The sequence below is a fragment of the Gadus morhua genome, chromosome 16 (assembly GCF_902167405.1).
Source record: "Gadus morhua chromosome 16, gadMor3.0, whole genome shotgun sequence".
NCBI classification, from domain to species: domain Eukaryota; kingdom Metazoa; phylum Chordata; class Actinopteri; order Gadiformes; family Gadidae; genus Gadus; species Gadus morhua.
In genome coordinates, this window is record NC_044063.1 from 32,749,586 (window position 1) to 32,767,031 (window position 17,446).

Here is a 17,446-nt window from a genome sequence, read left to right on the forward strand (position 1 = left end):
TTTACTGCATCATCCATATTGTCAATAGTCATATCATTTTCAATAAACTCATGTGGATAATTAACTTGTCTGGAACCATTTCCAATAACATAATTTAGTATATTCCATAGACCTTTAATATTGTTTTTATTATTATCTAATAATTTTCTGTAATATTCTTTCTTACTAATTCTCATAATGTTAGTAAGTTTATTTTTATATTTCTTATATTTATTTTCTGCGTCTTTGGTTCTAAGCTTTATAAATTCGTTATATAGTGTATTTTTCTTTTTGCAGGCATTTTGTAATCCTTTAGTTATCCATCGACTATCTGAATATTTAAATTTCATTTTAATTTCTTTTATTGGGCAATATTTATCATACAACAATTTAAATATCCCTAAGAATATTTCATAACCTTTATCAATATTTTCTTCTTTGTATAATAGTTCCCAATTTTGATTTAATAATTCATTTTTTAAAGCGTTTATTGCCTCTTCTGTAATAATAAATTAAGAGAAAGAAATGTCTGATTTCTTAGCCATTTATCGGAACTCAGGACAATCAGCCCAAATAGAAAAGGATACTTTTAAAGCTATGTGCAGAGGGTGGATAATAAGTTATTGAACTGCAAAAAATAAGAAAATGCTGGACAAAAAATAATCTTATGACTGAATTAAAGATTTTAGTAACTCAACCAATGTTTCCAAAAACGTGCTACACTTAAGATTTCACGATTACTGACAAGATCCGCCTTGCAAGCAGTTTTACATGGGAAGTGAACATTTTTCAACTTGGCATGTTCCATACTACCCACATACTAAAAAGCTGAAAAGATATATTTGAAAAATAAGCCTTGTGGCGCATGGGGGTTATTATTGTCTGTGTTATACAGTTGGAAATATCTTGAGGTCAAAAGGTCAAGGAGCATAATACGTTTATTTATTTATTTTATATTAATTGTAAAAAATTGCTAAAATTATATATTTCAAAAATAAGCCTTGGGACACATGGGGGTTGATATTATCTGTGTTATACAGTTGGTTTGATATCTTGAGGTCAAAAGGTCCAGGAGCATAATACGTTAATTTATTTATTTTATTTGTGAAAAATTGCCGAAATGATATATTTGAAAAATAAGCCTTGTGGCACATGGGGGTTATTATTATATGGTTATACAGTTGGTTTGATATCTTGAGGTCAAAAGGTCAAGGAGCATAATACGTTTATTTATTAATTTTATATTAATTATAAAAAAATAATGAAATGATATATTTGAAAAATAAGCCTTGTGGCACATGGGGGTTATTACTATTCTTGTTATACAGTTTGTTTGACAACTTGAGGTCAAAAGATCAAGGAGCAAAATAAGTTAATGTATTAATTTTAATTGTGAAAAATTGCCGAAAATATGTATTTGAAAAATAAGCCTTGTGGCACATGGGGGACATTAATCTGTAAGTTGCACAGTTGGTTTGACATCATTCAATCAAATCGTTGAAGTGCATAATAGGTTTGTATTTTGAATGTTAAATGAATGTTGAATATTAAACTAACTTAATGCCGGTCACGTAGGGCAAGGTTTTGTGTTGCGGAAAATAAAATGGATGACATTTATTTTATTTTCAGTGGAAAATGCAACATTTAAGATAGTTTCATCATTTACATGTGTTTTGATACATTCACTGACTTCAGTCAGTGAATGTATATTATGTTTAGAATGTTAGTTGATGCAAGCTTTTCCATCATTGCCATGGTGTTCATTAGGGTGCTGCCAGAGCCATTAAAGGAGCATTTCACCGGTGGAGGCATGAATATGTATTGGAATTGGGTCCTATATGTAGTCGAATAATAAAATAAAATTCTAATTTGGTGCCGTCTTGACCGAGAAAAGGCAGATACATATTGATAGATATTTATTTATTTCGTTGAAATCCGCGAGCTGCTGACCATCATGGCAGAGAAGGTGACGCAGTCGCATTTAACAAAGACGTTGAAAGATGGTGCGATCTACGAGAAAGACGCAGAGGAACGTTCCTTCGTGCCAAGCCGCGACCGAACCGGCTTGGCAGTGTGAAAGGCAAAATATGTATTTTCATATATTTAAAGTGCATCAAGCTATTATGCACCGATAATATAACACTATATTAGTCAGTCATTTGTATTAGGTTAAACAAGGATTTGATAAGGTTTTAATTTAAGGACCACCCACAATTTGTCTTTCCCATCCACAACTGGAACCCTGGCGCTGTGCCTGATGGGCTCTTAACTCAAAATCCGTGGTGGCCTCACGGAATCACTTAAATTTTCTGTGATATGCCAACGGAATTTGCTCCAATGCAAGTTATGACACTCATATTCAGTGGCACACACACACACACAGATCCCCACAACCGAGTCAACCTGGTCTCACAGGGATCCTTGAAATGACCATAGCATATATATATATATGTGAATGAAATTCATATTGACGGTATGGCACTATATCCCTGTTCTCGCCCATACACCCATCTTTAATTTAATAGACCATTTTTGTTTCTTCGAGGTCTGGTGGTCTCTGCATATAATTAATAAATAAATAAATAAACATCTATGTATAACGAAATAAATAAATATCTATAAATATGTATGTGTATTTATTATATCTATATATATATATATATATATATATATATATATATACATATATATATATATATATATATACATATATATATATATATATACATATATATATATATATATATATATAAATAAATAAATAAAAAAAAAAATATATATATACAACTATATATATACAACAAATATATATATATATATACATAGGCCTATATGTTTATTTATTTTGTTGCTTCAAGGAGGTCTGGTGGTCTCCGTATATAAATAAATAAATATGTAGCCTACAGTATATACCTTTTTACATACATACATATTTATATATATTTATTATAAACGGAGACCTCCAGACCTCCTAGAAGCAACAAAAGTGGTGTATTAAATTCAAGAAGGGCTGGCGAGAATATGGATATGCCATACGCCAATATGAATTTCATTCATTTCCCACAGGATGGTCAATGGTCAGATACAGATCTCGTTATTAGGGCTGGCCCGAATTATTCGAATAGGAAGAGGAAGAATAGATATGTTTCCCTTTACTTTACAACACATCATTAGCGGGATCTTGGGAGGAAAAGTAATGCTTAGCGAAATGCTAAGTTGTTTGTTTACGTTCGCTTTACAGCGCTGCGCCAATCAACTGTGACTGGCTTGCTGCAGAGCGTGAGCGTCTTGGGAATACCCGGTCAATATAATGGATATAATATGGACACATAAGACAATCAATATTCGGTATTTGTTATGGATTTATTGTACAAATTCCCTGCACGTAAAGATGCACGTTCCAGGATGCATTGAAAAGATCCCCTAACGGCTGAGATGGCAGAGGACAGCTGATTTGGAACGGAACGTTAGCTGTCCGCTTCAACGGGGAACTCCAACTTACTTGGGCCTACTAATTAACGTTCAAAATCTATTAAATCTTCAAGAAAATATGCAGATACTGTCAAAATCGGTTCCAGGGAGTATATAGGGATTATTAATGTTGTTTTTGATGGTGTGTTTTTCTGGAACGAGTATTTGAATATTCGCTCGGAAAAACCAACGAGTATTCGAAGCCTGAAAAATGGTATTCGGGCCAGCCCTACTCGTTATAACAATAATTTATATCGATGTAACGAGAAAGGATGTAATGATAACGCCATGAAGATAAAGGCTACTTGGTTATCATAATTTAAATATAATTAACTTATAAAGCATACAACAAGACAAGTCGATTTGAGGGGAAGCAGAGGCTGCATTTTAACAGAATTCGGCCTATAACCTTATACAATAGTCTAACTCTGTATGTCAAATGTATGATATGCTGTAGGCCTACGTATAGGCTAGTTTTTTATATTATAAATATTTAATAATTGTCATACCTAACCTGAACCACATTCCCCATAGAAAAAGTACACTTTGTTACTTGCTGTTACAACCCTCTTCGTCCTGGAGGGTGGAGGAGCAGTGAGGTTGACTGGATGCTTGATGGAGCAGTGAGGTTGACTGGATGCTTGATGGAGCAGTGAGGTTGACTGGATGCTTGATGTTGGCAGGTGGAGGAGCATGGAGGTTGCCTGGGTGCTGGATGTTGGTAGGTGGAGGAGCAGGGAGGTTGACTGGGTGCTGGATGTTGGTAGGTGGAGGAGCAGGGAGGCTGACTGGCTGCTGGATGTTGGCAGGTGGAGGAGCAGGGAGGTTGACTGGGTGCTGGATGTTGGTAGGTGGAGGAGCAGGGAGGTTGACTGGCTGCTTGATGTTAGCAGGTGTAGCACTTGCAGCCGCAGTGTTTAGTCCAAAAGTTTCCATTGCAACCCTTCATGCAGTGGCAGTTCTAAATTGAATTACACCCCAGGCTCGACCCCCTCCGAGCGCAAGACAAACACTTGTTATAATAAAACATTGCTGATAATATCTAATTGAACCCTTGGTTCAATTTACGCTGGAATTACACTTTAAGTTCTACCTTAACATTTTGTGTGTTTCCTGAAACGTTCTTTGCTACGAATCACTTCTGTATGTCGTTTGTTGGTAAGATTGGTCTGAAGCGCTCGTAGAACCTTCTTAGCTCTACCAGTGATGGTTCAGCTTCTGACGCTAGTCGCCGCCACTGATACCTTGAGAAATCCCCGTTGTGCATGAAACTGCCGCATTGGCAGTGTTATGGAATCACTCACCTCAGATTACCCCGTTGACATATCCAGAAAGCCCTTACTAGCCGATAGCAGAACGGACGCGCTCCTAGCCACTATCCACAGAAACGAAAACTCTTTCCTTGTTTTGATTTTTTACAAAAAGAAAACGTTGAGCAATGCAGCCGTCATGTCCTTAATATCTCCATGAAGCTGTCATGTTCACATTTATGACCATGGAACGACATAGTACGATTGCCTGACTAGCCTGTGACAGCTAACCTGCTACAGTGAAAACAAATCTCGAGCAGTCGCAGTACAGTTACAATTAGGCCATTTAGCAGACACTTTTATCCAAACCAACTTACATCGGTTAATACACACATTGACACACCGACGGAAGAGTCAACCATGCAAGGCGACAGCCAGCTCTTCAGGAGCAGTTAGGGTTAAGTGTCTTGCTCAGGGACACATCAACATCAACAAGGAGGAGCTGGGGATCGAACTAGCAACCTATCGGTTACAAGACAAGTGTTCTACCTCCTGAGCTAAGCCAACCCAGTTGCGCACGTAGTAACAGAGGAGCGTCTGAAGGCGACTGACAGTCTATCATTATCAAAGTGAGATTGAGAAAGGAGTTTTGAAAAAGGAAGGATTTATATATGTCACTGGGAAAATGGTTTGTGCCTTTACATTTCCAAATTGTTAAAACCAAATGAGAAAATATAAGGGGTTGAGCTTTCACCAGCTACCATACAAGGATTTGGATACTAGTGTTGAGCCTGAACACGATCATGAACTCGTTCATATTTTTGGCGAACGTGAACTTACTGTATTACTGCCTGATGAACATTACTGTGAACTCGTTCATTCTGGTGTCTCTGTGTGATTAATTTGCAGTTGCGGTGTTGTCAGCTTACTGTTGCATTAAACTGTAATCAGAAAATGCGGTTATATGCTATAGACCAGGGGTACTCAAGTAGAAATGATGAGGGGCCACAAAAATTTTTTTCAGTGACTCAAGGGGCCGGTCGGTATACGTGTGACTGAGGCCGATATATGCTCAGTTTTAGACGTAACGCGTAAGCACGTAAGATACATAACCCCCCCTTGCGCGGTAAAATATCCCCCTTACTTGCTTAAGTGCGTCGGCCAAAATTCCTGACAATGCGACTGAAACACACCCTACGCAGCTCGCAAAGACTGTGATTGGCCAGCTAACCACATCCTTTCAGGAGTCTCACATTTCCGGTTTTACAGCATAATAGCGCCATTTTTAAAAGGCCGTGACAGAAGCGAATGAAGAATTTTGAAGAAGGAGAAGAAGAAAACACAAGAACGAATTATGATAATTATAAATATAAACAAGCCAGCGATTTCCACTTCCACGCCCACAGATTCGTTCGTTGCTCCCCCTACTGTTCTGGCGGAGAATCCCCTTGCAACACGCGCAATCCTTAAGGAACCTTAAAGGAACCGTAAATCAAAACTTGTCTAAAACAAGTCCCTTGTGTAAATTACGTGCTTACGTCTCTGCGTCTAAAACGACCCTAAATCGGCCTTGACTGCTGCTGAGATGGACTGTCTGCCTCGAGTTTGGGAGGGCTGGAGCGGTCTGTGGGCTGGAGTGCTATCTGTTTATCGTTGCAACCCCCAGCCTCGTATTGAGATCGCGGCGCGCGGTTTCAAAATAAGAGCGCCCAACACGATTTTTTTTTTTTTTTTTTTTTAATAATTAAAAAAACTTTTCAAAACAGCTCGAGGGCCATTAATAGACACCCCGCGGGCCACAAAAGGCCCGCGGGCCGCTACTTGAGTATGACTGCTATAGACCCTAGAGTATCTGTGGTATAAAGGGGCGAATGGGTTGAATTATAAATATGTACAATCCATAACGTTAGCTCTCTGGCTCATAGCTCAGCGGACTAGAATAATAGCTCACAGGAACATATTGACTAGTTAATTTTTTGGAACTGTGAACTTAGTTCAAAACTTTGAATTGTGACAGTTTAACTGAACTAGTTCATTTTAAAATTTGTGGACTGAACTTTGAAGTAGTTCACGTAGAAAGTGAACTTTCCCAACACTGTTGGATACATTGCAGTTGTGGCTGGTTGCACTTCACCTTGATGTACAACCAGGCACATGGGGGCTACTAGGCTACGTGATTGTGATGTTTTCCAGACGTTTATTTTGGTGTTGAGGTTGTGGTGATTTGTGAATTGTTTTTTTTGCTGATGTTTTGAGAGAAATTGGGATTTGCATTTTGTTTGTGTGAGACATTTCATTAGAGAAGCAGATAGCAAATCTAATGAGAAGTTTGGTGTTACCCAAAAAGAAGGGGGTGAGGGGATCCCACAAGGGATCCCCCCCCCCCCCCCCCCCCACCTAAGCTAACCTAGCCTAGCCCCCTAAGCTAAACCCTAACCAAGTCAGTTTTGTCATTGAAATGCTGGACTAAATTGAGATTTTCTTTCTCGCTGCAGAGTCTAGAACAGGAGATGGGTTAGCTGAACCAGTATCTATTGCACCAATCTTTTCAGAGCTGAGTGTTAACCGTTGACTCCCTCTGAAATTTGTGTGTTAACCGGACTCCCTCTGAATTTGTACGGTGGTGCGGCCTCGAGGTGTAAAACCCGCAGGCGAGGCCCGCAACCAGTATGTCAAACTCTCACAATCCCACTGATCGCCTCAGAGCTGAGTGTTAACCGGACTCCCTCTGAAAATAATAAAATGGAAGCACTCAGAATAGGGTTCATGAACATAAGGTCGCTTTCATCTAAAGCGCTCTTGGTCCATGATCTAATTATTGATAAAAAGATAGACATACTGGGCCTTTGTGAAACCTGGTTAAAACCAGATGAGTTTCTAGCCCTAAACGAAGCTACTCCACCCCATTACGTTAGCACTCAAGTATCTAGAGAAGTTAAGAAAGGTGGTGGAGTAGCCCTGATATCTAATTCTAAGCTTAATTTAAAGCCAAAGAATAGATATATTTCAGATCCTTTGAGGTGCTTGCGCTCTGCACCTCAGCTCCCCGAGAAGCGAAACGAGTTCCAGACTCTTTCGTTTTAGCTGTAGTATACCGTCCCCCAGGAATGTATTCACTTTTTGTTGATGAGTTTTCTGACTTTGCAGCTGATCTGGCTACACAACCCGGTATCACGCGATGCGTGCTCATGCGCACGAACGTTAATCTATCGAAGCGTGTTCCAGAGTACTATAGTCCGACTTTTTGCGTGCTACACAGAACGAAATGTAAACCAATGCTTTCTGAATGGGAGTGTTGTCAGACAATGAACGTGCGCCACAAAACGGTACGAGAGAGAGAGAAAGGGAGAGAGGGAGGGACAGAGAGAGAGAGAGAGAGAGAGAGAGAGAGCGAGAGAGAGGCTTCAGAAAGGGTGTGCGCAGATAGTAGGCTACAGTGCACCCTAGTTATGTTTATGCCAGAACCACAAATGCTATATATATATATTGCCTAATTATATACATTGCCTATATATATGTATAGGCTATATATATATAATTAGGCTATAATTATATTATTTAGCGTGTAATGAGACAATCTATAGCCAAATTGTCGAAGATGCCCGAGAATCTCCGGGGATATCAGCATGGGAAATCGGCGAATCAGACCCATGAACCTATAAAGAAAGACGTCATCTCAAGCGGGAGAGAACGTTTGCGGTGCTGGTTTGTGTCACGTAAGTACAGTGCCGTGTTCCAATACCCGTACTGTCCGTACGTACTAGCCAAAATTTGAGTACGCAGTATGTTCCAATTCAGGGCCCCGTTTCCCAAAAAAATGTATACAAAGGTTTTTCAATAGATTCTAGTAGTATTTGGTGTGCTGAATAACATACTAAAAGTATACCAAAATATACCTCCCAGAAAGCCCTCATTTCCAAGATGGCGGCCGAAATGGCGGCGGGGAGCTTGAAATGGCTATATCTCAAATTGAAAAAATGCTGCAAAGGAATTTTCAACTGATTCTGGTACTTCTGGACATGCTTATGAACATACTAAAGATCTAGGAAAATACACCTTCTAGAAAGGCTTCATTTCCAAGATGGCGTCCAAAATGGTGGCCGGCCAAGCTTAAAATGGCTATATATCTCAATAGAAAATGATTTTTCGAATGATTTTTCACTTGATTCTGGTACCTGCAAATATGCTTATGAACATACTAACAATCTAGGAAAATATAATTCCCAGAAAGGCTTCATTTTCATAATGGCGTCCAAAATGGCGGCCGGGAGCTTAGAATGGCTATATCTCAAATGGAAAATGTTACAAAAGAATGTTTAAACTGATTCTGGTACCTCTATACATTAAAAACGTGCAACAAATCTAGGTAAATATAACTGCTAGAAAGGCATCATTTTCAAAAAGCTTACATTGGTTAAATGGTTAAAATTGGTTACTATTCAAACTAGAAAGGTGGTGTTGGTGTTGAACAACATAAATGCCACACTTATTGTGGTCTTTATTCATCATCATCTTCGGGCTCCTCTGGAAGAAACTTGTTATGTGGATTGTCACATTCTTTATGTTGACATGGTCCACAGACAGTAGTACAAGGTAGTCCATATTTTCTGCAAGAGCAGCGGAGTGTCTTGCAGGCAGAGTGGTACAGTTACAATGAATGACCTTCAAGAGACTGTCTGGAGCAACATTCATTGTTGACATGAGTGGGACAAATCTATTGTCCTGCAGGCTCCCCCCCCAGTTCAGGGCATCCATACCATCTTCTGTTCCCATCCAGACCATGACCTGGTAGTATGCTCTACGACAGTGAAATTTGGTCGCAGATTCAGTTGGTGGCAGACGTTCAGGCGTTACAGTTGATGAAGCTGAGACAACCTTCTTGCTGAAAATGTTATATTGCATTGCTGCAAGGGAATCTGTGCACTTTCCACCAAAGAGGACAGCCATTACTTGGCACCCAAGGTCATCGATCACCTCTGTGGTCTGGTTTGGGACAATGAATGCATTGGCACAAGATCGAAGGACAGGATCCCCTTTTACAAGCTGCTGGAAAGCAGTCTTTTTGCCAACCCCGAAGATCCGAGAAGTTGTGTCACAGCCAGTGAAAGCATGGATGAACATCAACTGAGAACACACATCATGTCGAAGTACTTATTTTAAATGGTTTACGGCATACACTTTAAAACTGCCATCAGCTTTTGACTTGTCTGATCTGAAATAAACGCCCTTACTATCTCTCTACTCTGTGCATAGTGAAGTAGTAAGACAAGGAGATCTGTATCTTCTCCAATCAGTGTAGTGGTGAGAAGAAGAGATGATTCCACTGCGGCCCTTACGATGTCTACATCAGCATCTCCAATTGAATTGACCACAGTGCAACCCCTTTCTTTCAGTTCATCGCTTATCATTTGGATCAGCCTCTGTTTATTTAGATCTCTTGACAGGAACTCCTCCTTCTTACCTGAGAACTCTGTCTCAGCAGTGAAGTTGACAATGGGATGAATATTGTTTCCTCTTCTTTGATGTGTGTTGTCTTTAATGGATGGCCCATCCCCATAGCCATCGAACACAATGGTGGTAGCTGAGCCATAATGTTGGATGGTGAAGTCTGCATATGACTGCGCAATTTTACCGTAGCTTTGTCCGAGCTTCCATGGTATTCGGTGAAGGAGTGAACCTCCATCAAGAACATAATGATCTGTTTCTGGTACAGTATCTATGATTGCATCACTTGCATGATCACAGATTGCATGTGCAAGTTGTGGTTTATCAGCCTTGCGGAAGATGTTTCCAGCTTCAAAGAGGGCAGGAGGGAAAGGACTGAGTTCGTAACACATAACCTCCTCCAATGATAGCTCTCCAGTTTGGAGAGCAACCTTGATGGACGATTTTTGTCCAAGGGTTATGGCTTTATCCTTTCTACTAAATGAGAATGTGAATGCAGGCTGTCCAATCATTTTGTGCATGATATTGCGTCCAACAGAGTCATAATCATGCATGTTCACTCCGTCCTCAGCAACAACACCGGTAACAACATTCCTTAAAGAAGAGTCTGGAGAGAAAGGTGACCATATAGCAAGTTTTGAAGTGATCTTCTCCAGGTCAGCAGCATCCCTTTTCATCCTTGCCTCTGTTGAGTCCTTGTGCTGTTCTGATGTTGTGTATGTCTGGTTTGTGAACTCCTGCATTGCGGTGTTGTACTCTGATGTTATGCACTTTGACATGGGGCTCCAAAGGGCTCTCTGATTGTCAGTCATTCCACTTCCATGCGTCATACCACCGGTAGTCTTCAATGACCTCATCAATGTCGTCAATGAATCGAATATGCTGCTGCTGCTCAAGTTAGGTCTTTACTCGAAGTAAGTCTAATGGCAAATGAACAGAAAATGAGAAGCAGAGCAAGTCTTATAAAGAAGACACTCCCCCTTCCACTGTGTGTGTGTGTGTGTGTGTGTGTGTGTGTGTGTGTGTGTGTGTGTGTGTGTGTGTGTGTGTGTGTGTGTGTGTGTGATTTCCTCGCACAAAGCACAGGAACCTGTCCGTTCCCGCAGTCAAAGCACGGGAACTTGTCTTACTCCCGCAGTCCATGCTCCCCTATTCCATCAGGCAGTCATTTTGAAAATGATGCCTTTCTAGCAGTTATATTTACCTAGATTTGTCGCACGTTCTTAATGTATAGAGGTACCAGAATCAGTTGAAACATTCTTTTGTAACATTTTCCATTTGAGATATAGCCATTCTAAGCTCCCGGCCGCCATTTTGGACGCCATTATGAAAATGAAGCCTTTCTGGGAGGTATATTTTCCTAGATTGTTAGTATGTCCATAAGCATATTTACAGGTACCAGAATCAAGGAAAAATCATTTGAATAATCTTTTTCTATTGAGATATATAGCCATTTTAAGCTTGGCCGGCCACCATTTTGGACGCCATCTTGAAAATGAAGCCTTTCCGGAAGGTGTATTTCCTAGATTTTTAGTATGTTCATAAGCATGTCCAAGAGTACCAGAATCAGTTGAAAATTCCTTTGCAGCATTTTTTCAATTTGAGATATAGCCATTTCAAGCTCCCCGCCGCCATTTCGGCCGCCATCTTGGAAATTAGGGCTTTCTGTGAGGTATATTTTGGTATACTTTTAGTATGTTATTCAGCACACCAAATACTACTAGAATCCATTGAAAAACCTTTTGTATCAATTTTTTTGGGGTTAAGCCCGTTTTCTTCATAGATTGACTCACCTACTCCAATTTCAAGGCTGCGGTGATAAAACCGCTACTCAAAAAGCCTGGCCTAGATCCTGAATTAGTCAGGAACTATCGGCATATATCGAATCTGCCCTTCCTGTCCAAGGTACAGGAAAGGATTGTACCAAAGCAAATCATTGATTATCTGACAAGGAACAATCTCTTCTAACCTTTCCAGTCGGGGTTCAGGAATTTCCACTCAACTGAAACTGCTATTATAAGAGTTGTAAATGACATCCTTCTTGCTTTGGATAAAAATACAAGCTCAATGCTTGTGCTGCTGGACCTGAGCGCTGCGTTCGACATGATCGACAACAGCACTCTTCTTCACCGTCTTGAGCACTATGTTGGTTTCGGGGGTACGGCTCTTGGTTGGCTTGAATCGTACCTCACAGATAGAACCCAATTGGTGCTTCATGAGGGTTCAGAATCAAAGCACTGCAAATTACGCTTTGGCGTACCACAAGGGTCGGTCCTTGGTCCATTACTTTTTGCAATCTACATGCTTCCCCTGGGCGACGTTATCCGCAGCTTCGGAATTAGTTTCCATTGCTACGCGGATGACACCCAGCTCCACATTCCTGTAGATTCCGGGGACTCGGCCCAGATTCAAAGGGTTGAGTCCTGTCTGGCTGCTGTGAAGGGCTGGATGTCACACAACTTCCTACAGCTTAACACTGGGAAGATAGAGCTGTTAATTATCGGCTCGAAGCGGGACCGGAGAGAGTTTGAGGATGTCTCACTGTGGTTGGATGGCCTCGCCATCCCACAGAGTGCGTCCGTCAAAAATCTTGGTGTCCTGTTTGACCCTCAACTATGCTTTGACCAACATATAAGAAGTATAACTAGAATTGCCTTTTTCCATCTGAGAAACATTGCAAGAATCAGACCAATGTTATCTGCAGCGGATGCAGAGACACTGCTTCATGCATTTGTTTCGTCAAGACTAGACTATTGCAATGCACTGTTCTCGGGATTACCGAACTCTACCACAAAAAGTCTACAGCTTGTACAGAATGCGGCAGCTAGACTGCTGACCACAACGAGAAGGTTTGATCATATCACACCTATTCCCGCCTCTCTGCACTGGCTACCAATAACTTTCAGATCAGACTTTAAGGTGCTACTGCTACCCTATAAAGCCTTGCATGGATTATCTCCATCCTACCTGAAGGACCTGATCATTCCTTATAGTCCTTCTCGGTCCCTCCGGTCTTCTGGAGATGGCCTTCTTTCACTGCCGAAGGTTAAAAAGAAATCGGCTGGACAGAGAGCGTTTGCCTATCGAGCCCCCTTCCTATGGAATAGGCTATGGAATAGGCTATGGAATAGTCGCGGGCTGAAGGGAGCCATCACTTCACACGTCATGTCCGGTGGCACGTGAGGAGCACTCGTGTGCGGAGAACGCCAATACTCCGAGATATTATGGTTAAATTCCAAGTTTGGAAAAACTCCTGATCCCTGGTGGAAAGGTGGATTCCTTTGACTTGAACCGAAGCAAAATGGTCTGGAAGTTTAAATGACGAATGAATAGAATGAATAGAAGAAAGCGTGGAGAGAAGCAGACGCCAATCTCCGCACCACCTGGCATTGATTTACCTGATTCACCTGTTTTAACTGCGGCACAGGTACCAGTAAAAGAGATGGATAAAAAAGAAATGTCTGAATTAATCCGCTCGATAATACGGGAGGAATTAAAAGCACACATGGATGAACTGCAACCGCAGCTTAATTCCATAAAACTTGATGTGAAGTCATGTGCAGAAAAAGTGACGGGCATGGAGACGGTGTTATCAGGTCAGTCTGACCAAATAAATGAACTGGATAGAGAATGTGGTACGCTTCGGAAAATATGTAATGCACTCCAACAGGAAAATCAAGAGCTGAAAGACAAAACTGACAGACTGGAAGGTTACAGTCGAAGATTTAATTTGAGAGTCTTTGGACTGGACAGGGATGTCGAAGGTGATAATGCCACTGAATATATGTCTGCGCTTCTGAGAGACGTTTTCACGGGACAAAGGAATCTTCCTGGTCCTCCAGACGTGGAGATTGCGCATAGAGTCGCCGGCAAAGGCCCTGGTCCAAGACCCATGATCGTGAGATTGCAGCGGTTTATGGTGAAGGAAGCTATCCTGAAAATGGCAAAATCAGAAAAGGTGTTGGAATATAAAAACATGAAGTTGAAGATATTCCCTGATCTGACAACAGAAATGGCAAGGAGGAGAGCACTGTTTAATAACGTCAGAGGAAAGCTATATCGGGCTGGCATACAAAGTGGTCTAATTCACCCGGCCACTCTCATCCTAACTTTCAATGGAGAGAAAAAGATCTTCCAGAAAGTTACTGAAGCAGAGAAATTCTTCGAGGAAAAGATTAAACCATCGCTGCATACACAGTAAATGCTGGACTGAAGCTGGAAGAAGCTCATGAAGCAGTGTGTGTTTGAGCAATGGACAGGACGCGGGACACGGGACTCATGATTTGGACTTTGGATTAAGTTTATGGAATGACACTTGAACACGAAGACAATCCTAAAAGGATGCGAGGTCGCTGAGGTGTGGGAGAATGGCGAACAGCGCGAGCACAGACTGTGCGTAACATGGAGACGGGGAGTGGTGAACAGCGCGAGCGCAGCTGGTGCGTAATGTGGACACTGATTCAACATGATCTACCCTGAAAAGAAAGAGAGACAGTAAACTTGTGCGGTAAGCATGCAGAACACAGACTGAATAATTATTTGTTATATGATAAATTGTCTAAACTTGGAGGGTTTAAGTTTGGATAAATTATGGGTGATCAATAAAGAAAATATGATTTTGTTTATATCAAGAAATAAATGAGGTTTACGTTATGATTATTATTATATTTACTTCCAAGGAGTGATAAAAGGGTAGAAAATTAAGCTTAAGCTAATGCATTTGCAGTCTATCAGCTCAGTGATATGACTGTATGACTTCAGGAGGATTACACAGAACTGAGTTTATTCAAGTGTCAACGTAGGAGGTTGGCTGATTCTCACGGATAGACGAGTGGTACAATTTTTTTTGACAATACAAAGTGTTAATTTATTTGTTTTTTTAATGTTTGTGGGTATTTGTTACAATGTTAAATGTATTTTATGTTGCTCTGAAATTGAATCAACTCGAATAAGCCTGATAAGAATGTACACCCTGTTTAATGTCATATAAATTACCAAGGAAAGGCCTAAAAATGGCCCATATAAATATATGTAGTATTAGGAATAAAGTAAATGAAGCGGAGAACATAATCTTGTCAAATAATTTTCATATTTTAGCCATGTCTGAAACGCTTTTAGATTCTACATTTGAGGACACATCACTGATGATAGAGGGGTTTAATATTTATAGGAAAGACAGAAATGCTTATGGAGGTGGGATCTGCATTTATGTGCAGCGCCACCTACCTGTAAAAATAAGACATGATTTGATGCAAACTGACATTGAAGTTCTTTGGTTGCAAGTACACTTAAAGCATCTCAAGCCTATACTTATAGGATGTGGTTACAGACCCCCCAGTGCTAATTGTGAATATTTAGATAAAATGTGTGAAATGCTTGACTCTGCTTGTTGTACAAATCTTGAATTATATTTTATGGCAGATATGAATGTAAACTGGGAGTTGTTGTCCTGTCCAATGAGGAGGAAATGGTTGATATATGTGCAGCTTCAGGATTGACTCAAGCAATGAATAAACCAACAAGAATTAGCTTTAATAATGATGGCAGGAGAGTGGCCACTTGTATTGATCATCTCTATTTAAATACACCTGAGATCTGCTCCAAAGCTATATCTATGCCTATAGGATGCAGCGATCACAATCGAATTGCTATAACTAGGAAAACAAAGGTGCCCAAGGAGGGGTCGAGAATAATTAAGAAGAGGTCGTTTAAAGCATTTGATGAAGAAAAATATGTAAGAGATGTTTCAAATGCTAAGATATCAAATATTCTGTTGCTTGAAGATTCTGAAGCTGCCTTTAAAGTTTTTGATGATACATTAACAGGTGTTATAGATCAACATGCACCTGTGAGAAAAGCCACAGTGAGGACTGTTAACTCACCATGGTTGGACAGAGAAACAAAAGAACATATGATTGAAAGAGATCAGGCAAAACAGATTGCTTTATCATCTGGTATTAAATCAGACTGGCAAATTTATTGTTTTATACCTACCAGTCCTACAAAGGAAGAAGACTGTGCAGAATAGTTAGAATATGATTTGACAATTTGGACAAATGTATTCATAAATATTCTGTACATGGGAAAGACAGGACTGGTGAAAGGGCCTACCACACGTCCTGAATGGGACCAGAGGTGCTTTTCCTTGCCCGATGGTCCGTCTGCAGAGGCAGTGCACATCCACATCAATGGCGAATGGCTCGGCAGTGGGGGACCTCATGGCTCTAGGGAAGAGTTGCACTTCTCCAGCCTGAAAACAGGAAAAGAGGTGACTGCGCATTTGTCCTTGATAGTATTGGACTGTGGTGGGACCCTCACCGCTGCAGAGAGCACTGTTGGCAATAGAGTGGCGAAGTCACGCCTCTTCCGGTAGAGCTCATGGGACCTATGAGATTGAAAAATATGAATGGGTGTCAATGGAGAGAAAATAATAATTTTCTGGTCCCAGTCTTTATATGCCCTGGATTACACATATGTTGTTTGTGGATTTAAATGATAGTTTTTCATGCAAAGAAAACTAAAAAAAATCGTGAAGAAGTTTGATAATTTTAGGTTTTATGTGAGGCCGCTTTGTGAACTACAGCTCTTCGCTGCTCTCGACGCATATGATATACGTCACCACACCCGCACTTCGAACTCGGCACAGAGATGGCGATCTCTTTGCTCCACTTCACCACTTTTTTCAAGGCGAGGATAAAAGCATAGAAAGAGGTGAAAACCACTATAAATCGGGGCATGTGGATAGTTTTAGTTATGCCGATGGGGAAATTGTCGGTCTTGTCCACGCCAGTCGCAGGGAGCGGCGTTACAAGGCATCGGTGAGTAGTAATAATAATAATAATAATAATAATACATTTTATTTGTAAAGCACTTTTCATAAAAATAATCTGAAAGTGCTAGGACTCCATTAGCTAAGTAGCCTGCTAGCTAGCCAAGGGCAAGTGCTGTAGTGTAGTGTAAATTAAGCTAGATAAGATTGTATGCACCAAGAGTAAATATAGCCAATCGTGTTGTTTTAACAGATCTCCCTGCGTGACGATGGCAGCATTTTGAGGTCCTCTTGTGAATGCCAATTGGGGGGTTTTAAATGCAGCCATGCAGCAACAATTGCTATTTTTGCAATGCGGGAGCTCAGCGTGACCGACGTTGAGTGTCAGTGGAAGAAGACTTCCACCCTTCCACCAATAGTTGCACCAAAGGCTCTCGATGGGCTTGTTTGTTTCCTGTGGAACCAGGCATGTTTGAACCTGCTGCTATTCTGAATGTAATTAGTGTAAACACGTCCTTCTTTATCGTAACAT